General features: G+C 44.8%; 1 long non-coding RNA gene across 2 annotated transcripts; it reads right to left on the reverse strand.

Moving 5' to 3' along the window:
• Positions 1-3,689: 3,689 nt before the first annotated feature.
• LOC309873229 lies at positions 3,690-8,586 on the reverse strand. 2 transcript variants are annotated; one of them, XR_014316243.1, is made up of 5 exons: positions 8,502-8,586; positions 6,684-6,845; positions 6,260-6,328; positions 4,929-5,079; positions 3,690-3,810 (listed from the first exon to the last, which is right to left on the reverse strand). It is a non-coding gene; the product is annotated as an uncharacterized lncRNA (long non-coding RNA). The 2 variants fall into 2 exon arrangements; XR_014316244.1 differs by having other exon boundaries at positions 6,652-6,845.
• Between the last annotated feature and the right edge of the window lie 825 nt (positions 8,587-9,411).

A 9,411-nucleotide genomic window follows, 5' to 3' on the forward strand; every position in this document is an offset into this window, starting at 1 on the left:
AGATTTTCCTTAATGAATTCTTCTACTTTTGTTGGATATGCCTGTAGGATAACTTCCAGACACTGAATAGCTGAGTTGTCAAAATTATTTTTTCCCAGTTAAATGGTTGTTTCGTTGGGGAGAGAGTTTACTGCACTCCTCACTCTGAGATTTGGAAATGAACCTTAAGATGGAAACATATTTCTTTGTCCACAGTTTTTCCCCTGGTCATTTCTTACTTATTATACATGTGCTCTACTGCCCTTTTCTTTTCTTTATTTTAAAGATTTTATTTATTTATTTGACAGAGAGAGAGAGATCACAAGTAGGCAGAGAGGCAGGCAGAGAGAGAGGAGGAAGCAGGCTCCCCGCTGAGCAGAGAGCCTGATGTGGGGCTCGGTCCCAGGACCCTGGGATCATGACCTGAGCCAAAGGCAGAGGCTTTAACCCACTGAGCCACCCAGGTGCCCCTACTGCCCTTTTCTTAAACAAGTGAGCTGGTACTTTTTTCTATTTTCTAATTTTTCTGAAAATCCAAGTCCAATTTTTATTCTTCAATCCATTCATCTTTGTTTTTGTTTTTATTTTTGTTTCCCCATTTGTACTTTCTTTGGGTTTACTTTGTGGCTCTTTCTCTAACTTCGAGCTGGGAATTTAAATTCATTTCTTTTCATTCTTTCATTTTCATGGTGAAAGTGTTTAGTGCAGCAAACTTCCCTCTGATTGTTGCTTTCAACAGATTTCACAGAATCCAAAAAGAAGGATTCTCATTCTCATTATTTTTTAGAAATTGGTATTGCAGTTTGCTTTTGGTTTTGCCTTTATTAATCATTTCTTATTTTATTATGTGCTCAGACAATATTGTTTATAATATTTCTATGTTATTGAACTTACCGATGATTTCTTTGTGACCTGAAATGTGATATGTTCTTTTTTTGGTGGGGGGTACTTTTCGTTGGACTTGTGGTTGTTTTTTTCGGTGAGGGGAGAGCTTGTCAGTTGATGTGTATTTTATTTTCTGATTTTTTTTGTGTGTGTTTGTATTATGTATTAGTAGGTTCCATTCCCAACATGGGGCTTGAATGCATAACCCTGAGATCAGTGTTGCATGCTCTACTGACTGAGTCAGACGGGCGCCTCTACATTTCTTTCTTTCTTCATTTTTTTTTTAAAGATTTTATTTATTTATTTGATAGACAGATCACAAGTAGGCAGAGAGGCAGGCAGAGAGAGAGAGGTAGGTGGGCTCCCCGCTGAGCAAAGAGCCCGATGCGGGGCCAGGATCTTGAGATCATGACCTGAGCTGAAGGCAGAGGCTTAACTCACTGAGCCACCCAGGCACCCCCCCCCCCGTTTTTGTTTTTGTTTTTTAAATAATAGCTCCATACAGATCTGTTAATAATCTTCTTTTTCATTTTTGTGGTATTGGAGGTTTTACAAGATTCCTAGTTCAATAGCATACTCATCTCAATAGAGCAAAGTCTATGGTCTAGTGGATTTTCATTTATTTGTTGGGTGGGGAGAGGGATTTGTGGCCTCCAATATTCTCTTTTGTCTTGTAAGACCCTAAATCCCCCCCCCCCCGCCTTTTTTTTTTTTTTAAAGATTTTATTTATTTATTTGACAGAGATCACAAGTAGCCAGAGTCAGGCAGAGAGAGAGGAGGAAGCAGGCTCCCTGCTGAGCCTAGAGCCCGATGCGGGACTCGATCCAAGGATTCTGGGATCATGACCCGAGCTGAAGGCAGAGGCTTTAACCCACTGAGCCACCCAGGCGCCCGCCCCCCCTTTTTTTAACTCCCTTTGCTACTCAACTGCTCAAGGATGCCTCTTGCTTGAAATTGGTTGAGTTGCGTTGTGCTCGAGAATTTAATCAATTTATTGGATTAAATAAATTGGAAAGTGTTCTGGGTATGTTTTTCTGCATTTAGTGCAATGTTCTATATTGTCCACTAGGTCAAATTCATTATTTCTTCCTATCTTTTATGCCTTTGGTAATTTTTTTGCCTGCACGGGCTGTCAAATCTTTTTTTTTTCTTTTTTTTATGTGCCATCAAATCTGCAATTATGATTTGTCTGTTTTTCCTTGTGGTTTTATCCATTTATTTTATATATATATTATGTATCTATATACAAGTTTACCTATTTTTTAAAAAGATTTTATTTATTTGACAGAGAGAAGGAAATCACAAGTAGGCAGAGAGGCAGACAGAGAGAGAGGGAGCAGGCTTCCTGCTGAGCAGAAAGCCCACCCAATGCGCATCTCGATCCCAGGACCCTGAGATCGTGACCTGAGCTGAAGGCAGAGGCTTAACCCACTGAGCTACCCAGGCGCCCTAAGTTTACCTCTTTTTATTGCTTTATTGCTATTTATTTTTCTTTGTGGCTCTCTCTATATACATATATATACATATCTTTTAAAAAAAGATTTTATTTATTTATTTAACAGAGAGAGAGATCACAAGTAGGCAGAGAGGCAGGCAGATGGTGGGGGGAAGCAGGCTCTCTGCAGAGGTCAATCCCAGGACCCTGGGATCATGACCTGAGCTGAAGGCAGAGGCTTAACCCACTGAGCCACCCAGGCACCCCAATATAGTTACATATTTTTATTGCTTATGGACTTTACTTTTTTTTAAAGATTTTATTTATTGATTAGAGAGAGAGAGAGAGAGGACAAGCAGCAGGAGGAGCAGAGGGAGGAGCAGACTCCTTACTGACTGGGGAGCCCATTGCCGGACTTGATCCTGGCACTCCAAGATCATGACCTGAGCTGAAGGTAGACACTTAACTGACCGAGCCACCCAGGTGCCCCATGGACTTTATTTTTAAGAATAAATAAATTCTAAATTGCTATATATTTTAGAAATCATTACGGAAGCACCCTCTTTCTGCCTGGTAATGCTTTTAACCTGGAATTTGTTAACAGCTATACTAATGTAGCTATTTCAACTTTCTTTTAGTATTTGCCTAATTTTTTTCTCTATCCTTTTACTTCCAAATTCTTTATATCCTTTTTTTTTTTTTTCCTTTTGAAAGAGCATGAGCAATGTGGGGCAGGGCAGATGGAGAGAGAGAGAATCCCAAGCAGGCTCCATGCCTGGCAAGGAGCCTGACACGGGGCTCGATCTCATGACCCTGAGATCACAGCCTGAGCTGAAATCAAGAGTCAGCCGCCCAACCGACTGAGCCACCCAGGTACCCCCATATCCTTGTGTTTCATGTGTATTTTTATAGATAGCACACAGTGCTAATATATGATTTTATAAATAGAAAATTTGGTAGCACTGCATAAATTATGCTGTAATATATATAGTGGGTAGAATAGTGGCCTCTCAAAGATGTCTGCCTCCCAATTCCTGGAAACTGGGAATCTGACCTCAGAGCGAAAGGTACTCTGGAGAGGCAATTAAGTCTGGGATCTGGAGATGGAGAGATTATCGTGGATTATCTAGGTGAGCTCAATGTCATCATCAGGGTCCTTAAAAGTGGAAGTGGGGTCCGAGTTCGAGATTTGAAGACATGGGGCTGCTCTCTGTGAAGACAGAGGGTGAGGCCATGAACCAAGGAATGCAGGCCAGGTCCACATGGAACCTCCAGAACCTGCAACAGAATAGATTCATATAAAAGATAGTAAATTTGTTCTATTGCTGGCAGTTTGTCACAGCAGCAAATAGAGATCTGATACAACAATAAGTAATTCCCAAATCTCAGTGGCTTTCAAAAACAAACATTTATCTCTTGTTCACAATCCAAGCCCTTTACAGCTTGGCTCGGGATCCGTTCCATGGCTTCTTTATTCCGGACTCCAGGCTAGAGAGGCTGTCCAGTGCAGCTGGAAAAGAGGAAGGGTAGAACCATCTTGGGACTCTGACAGCTTCTGCTCAGATACGGCATAAACTGTTTCTACTCAAATTCCAGCAACTGAAGCAAGCCACCCGGTAAGTATAAAAGGGGGTAAGGGAGTAGAATTGTCCCAGAGAAGGGACACCTGTCTTATTTGGAGGAACTGGCATGCATAAAGGCCCTGGAGCAAGGAGTGGGGGACAGAGTTCAGAGAAGAACTAAAGAAGCTGGTCTGAATGGAAGGTGGGGGAGGGGCGGTGCCAGGGCCACGGTCAGGAGCAAGACCAGAGGGTGCAGGACCTGGTAAGCCATCAGTTCATCCCGGGGAATGTGAGCAGAGGGCTACACAGTAGGCTCTGAGTCAGGGCTGGAAACTTGGGGACAGACAAAGCTGACCAGGTCCCTGATCTAAAGGCATTGATGTACTGGGAGGTGACAGGGAAACAAGATGTGATCATATCTAAGTTACCATGGTTAAGGAGGTTGTATTTTATTAAAAGGACTATTTTTATTTTTATTTATTTATTTTTTGAAGATTTTATTTATTTATTTGACAGACAGAGATCACAAATAGGCAGAGAGGCAGACAGAGAGAGAGAGGAGGAAGCAGGCTCCCCCGCTAAGCAGAGAGCCTGATGCGGGGCTCGATCCCAGGACCCTGGGATCATGACCTGAGCTGAAGGCAGAGGCTTTAACCCACTGAGCCACTCAGGCGCCCCGACTATTTTAATTTTATTTTTATTTTTATTTTTAAGTTTTTACCAACTCCCCGCTGAGCAGGGAGCATGATGCGGGGCTCGATCCCAGGACCCTGAGAAAGTTGACCAGAGCTAAGACAGACGCTTAACCGACTGAGCTACCCAGGCACCCCTGAAAGGACTATTTTTCAAAGATCACTGCAGCTCTAGGGAGGGCCAAGAGCACAAGAAGGCAGAGAATACTCAGCAGACCACGGGGGTCATCAGGCAGGAGTTGATGGCCGGGGAGGCAGCTGGGGGGAGATGGGCATGAACTAGGGAGCGATTTTTGAGCGAGAATCCACAAGATGTAGCGATGAACTGGATGTCAGGGATGCAAAAGAAAGTAAAAATACTTTCAAATTCTCACCCAAGTGGCGCCTGGGTGGCTCAGTGGGTTAAAGCCTCTGCCTTTGGTGCAAGTCACGATCCCAGCGTTCTGGGATCGAGCCCTGCATCGGGCTCTGTGCTCAGCGTGGAGCCTGCTTCCTCCTCTCTCTCTGCCTGCTTGTGATCTCTATCTGTCAAAAAAAAAAAAAAAAAAAAAAATCCAAATTCTCACCAGCAAGGGGAAGGAAGCAGCAGCATGACGAAATCTCACCCCAGAGCAAACCTACTGTGTACTTCTATTTACGTAAAGTTAAAAACAGGCAAAACTAACTGATGAGATTAGAGTCCAGAACACTGACTGGCCTTTGGGGAGCATGGGGGATGGGGGCGGTGGATAGAGACTGGGCAGGGCACGTGGGGCCCCCGGCTACACAGGTGGGTTCTGAAAATTCATCATGGAACTCATTTCTGGTCTGTGTACTTTTCTATGTGGTTGATGCAGGGCAATGAAAAATGTACTGAGGAACGACCCCAATTTTGTTGTTACTATGTTGCTTTTGAACAACTGCTGGTAAGTGGTCGGGGAAAGGAGGAAGGAATGGTTCCTGGGGGCAGATGGTGAGGTGCCTGGAGAAAACCAGCAGAGAGGGCTGAGAGGCAGCGAGAGGTATAAGTGTGGACATGAGGGAGTGTCAGGGCTGGGAAGAGCCTCTGCGGCCTCTGGAAAGATCTACAGCCAGTGGAAAAGACAAGACAATTCAGGTAGCAAATCCAGGAGCATGGGCCGAGAAGGGCATCCAGAACCAGGCCTGGAAGTTTGGCTGCCTTCTGCCTCCGCGATTGTGTTCCATGGTGACCCCCCCGAACATGCCCACTCAGGGCTCATCTCCAGCTCCTCCATCCTCCAGTCCCCTCACCCCAGCTCCTGCCCCCCCTCCCGCCCCCTGGGCCTCCTACACACCCAGACTGGGCATCCCCAGCCCCGAGACTCTGGTTTTTTCTTCTAGAGTGATCTACCCTTGGCTCCCTCTCTCCTCTCTTATATATATATATATATATATATATATATATATATATATATTTTTTTTTTTTAATTATGGGAGTTTTTAAAAAAGATTTATTTATTTATTTATTTATTTGACAGAGAGAGAGATCACAAGTAGGCAGAGAGGCAGGCAGAGAGAGAGAGGAAGGGAAGCAGTCTCCCTGCTGAGCAGAGAGCCCGATGTGGGACTCGATCCCAGGACCCTGGGATCACAACCTGAGCCGAAGGCAGCAACTTAACCCACTGAGCCACCCAGGCACCCTCTCCTCTCTTATTTTTGTCTCTCTCTTGGGCTCCTTGAGGCCCTCAAATGGGAGAACCCCTACCTTTGAAATCCCACAGTTTATTAACAACAGTCGATCACGGAACATCATCAAAAATGACAGCTGTGCTCCCTGAAAGACAACAGTAAGAGGCAAAATGACAAGCTCTAGTTCGGGAGAAAATATTTACAAATCACTTATCTGACAAAAGCTTGCACTGAGAATATGTAAAGAATGCTCCAACTTGACGATAAGAAAACAGACATCCAATTAACAAACAGGCAACAGATCCCAAGAAACACTTGACCAGAGAAGATGCACGTTCTCTGGTCTGTGTACTTTTCTATGTGGTTGACGCAGGGCAATGAAAAATGTACTGAGAAACGACCCCTAATTTTGTTGTTACTATGTTGCAAAATGTACGCATGTCCCAGGGCTGCCACATAGCAAAGCACCATGAGTGGGAGGGCTTCAGGGAAAAAGCTACTATCTCCGTGTTGGAGGCCAGAAGCCCCAAATCAAGGTGTTAGTGGCTCCATGCTGTCTCTCTGGTGGGTGCAAGCACACTGTGGTGTTCCCTGGATGGCAGTCACAACGTTCCGGAGTCTGCCTATGCTGTACATGGCTGTCTTCGGTCTGGGGATCTTATCTGAGACAGAGAGAGAGAGAGAGGGAGGGCGTGAGCGCCGGACAAGGGGCAGAGGGAGAGAGAGAATCTCCATCAGACTCCCCACTGAGCCTGGAGCCCTCGCAGGGCTCAATCTCTGTGCCCTTGATGAGATCATGACCTTGATGAGATCATGACCTGAGCCAAAACCAGGAGTCAGATGTTCCACCAACTGAGCCATCCTGGGCCCCCTTTCCCCTCCTCCCCATGCGTCTGTCTTCACCTGGTGTTCTCCTCTCTGTGTCTGTCTCCCCGTGGCTCTTCCCTTCTAAGGACACCAGTCATACTAGACTAGGACTTACCCTTATCAAGTCTGATCTCATCTTTACCTGATTACATCTGCAGAGACCCTGTTTCCAAAGCACATCACATTCACAGGAAATGGAGGAGGGAGGGCTAACATCTCTTGGTGGGGAAGAGGGCTACGATACACTCCACAATTGAAAATAAGCACAAGATGTTCAGTATCATCAGCCGTTAGGGAAGTGCAAATGAAACCCACACGACTAAGGAAACCACATAAGTAAGTATGGTTAGACACAGAAATGCGTGACACATTATACAAAGAATTCCAGTAAAGATTATTTTTTTAAAGATTTTTTCTTTAAAGATTTTATTTATTTATTTGACGGAGAAAGAGAGATTACAAGTAGGCAGAGAGAGGAGGAAGCAGGCTCCCCGCTGAGCAGAGAGCCCGATGTGGGCTCGATCCCAGGACCCTGAGATCATGACCTGAGCTGAAGGCAGAGGCTTAACCCACTGAGCCACCCCGGCGCCCCCAAAATTATTGAATTAGAATTTGTTGCTTAGAAATCCAGTTATTGAAAGTTTATATGTAGAGGATGTCAGAATAATAAAAGATAATAAAATAAAACAAAAATAATAATTAAAAAAGAGAAGTTACATATTCCTTTACAGGTAGAAATGCCTAGGAGGGAGTGAAAAGAAAGAAAAACAAACCATAGGACTAAAATAAAGAATACTGACAATACGAAAATTGTCTCTGAAAAAGTTTCACAGTCCCTTATAAAGTTAAACATACATTTACAATATGACTCCCCCTAGGTGTTTATCTTAGAGAAATAAAAACGTATGGCCATGTAAAGACCGTATACAAACATTCACAGCAGCTTTGTCTGTAATAGCCCATACTGGAGACAACCCATTCAGAACTGTGGAATACTAGTTGGTAATAAAAATACATGGTCATGGGATGCCTGAGTGGCTCAGTCAGTTAAGCGCCTGCCTTCGGCTCAAGAAGTGATTCCAGGGTCCTAAGATCAAGTCCTGAATCAGGCTCCTTGTCGGCAGGGAGCCTGCTTCTTCTTCTACCTCTGCCTACAGCTTTCCTGTTTGTGTTCTCTCTCTCTCTGACAAACAAACAAATACATAAAATCTTTTTTTTTAAAGATTTTATTTATTTATTTGACATACAGTGGTCACAAGTAGGCAGAGAAGCAGGCACAGAGAGAGGAGGAAGCAGGCTCCCTGCCGAGCAGAGAGCCCGATACGGGGCTCGATCCCAGGACCCTGGGATCATGACCTGAGCCGAAGGCAGAGGCTTTGACCCACTGAGCCACACAGGTGCCCCCATAAAATCTTTTAAAAAACAATACATGGTCATAAAAAGGAACGAACCTTTGATACATGCAGCAACCTGGGCAGATGAAACGCAGAGTGAAAAAGCCAGCCTCCAAGGTCACATCCAGTATGATTCTAATTGTGTAATGTTCTTACGGTGGTGACACAGGAATGGTTGCTGGAGGCGGGTGGGGCGGAGGGTGTGCCTCTGAAGGACTGGTAAGGTAGCTCCTCTGGGTGATGGAATTATTTGTATCCTACTTGGGGTTGTAGATACACCAGTCCAAGCGTGTGATAACATTTATAGAACCAGACACCATGCAAATAAATAAATGAGTGCTTGTCAAAACTGATGAAATCTGGATGAGGTGCACAGTTTTGTTATACCAATGTCAATTTCCTGGTTCTCAGTGTTTTCTGGTTATGTAAGATGTTAGCATTGGGGGAAGCTGGGTAAAGAGGCCACAAACTTTTCCATACTTTTCCTTTTTTTTTAAGAGGCATGGGAGTGGGGGAGGGGCAGAGAGCGAGGAAGAGAGAATCGTAAGCAGGCATCACGTTCAGTGCAGAGCCCTGTGTGGGGCTTGATCTTATGACCCTGAGATTACCACCTGAGCCGAAATCAAGAGTGAGCCACCCAAGCATCCCTCCATACTTTTTAGGCAACATCTATGTGAGTCGAGAATTCTTTCAAAATGAAAAATGAAAACGTTCTCTCCAGTGTGGAGCGTGGAACCCAAGGCTGGCACTGAAGGAATTGGGCCTGAAACCCACCTGAGGCTTCTTTGTACCCACCTGCTGAGGGTGGGGGGCTGAAAACATAGCTGGTCTGGGGGATTCGTTATTCATTCATTCGCTCGTTTGTTCTGAACACCTTCTCTGTGTCAGGCTCTGTCTGGAAACAGCGCTAGACCAGACAGCCAGGCTCCGTGGCTTAGGCCAGACCGCCAGGTTGAAATGTGGCCCT

Source organism: Mustela nivalis (assembly GCF_964662115.1).
Source record: "Mustela nivalis genome assembly, chromosome: 9".
NCBI lineage: Eukaryota > Metazoa > Chordata > Mammalia > Carnivora > Mustelidae > Mustela > Mustela nivalis.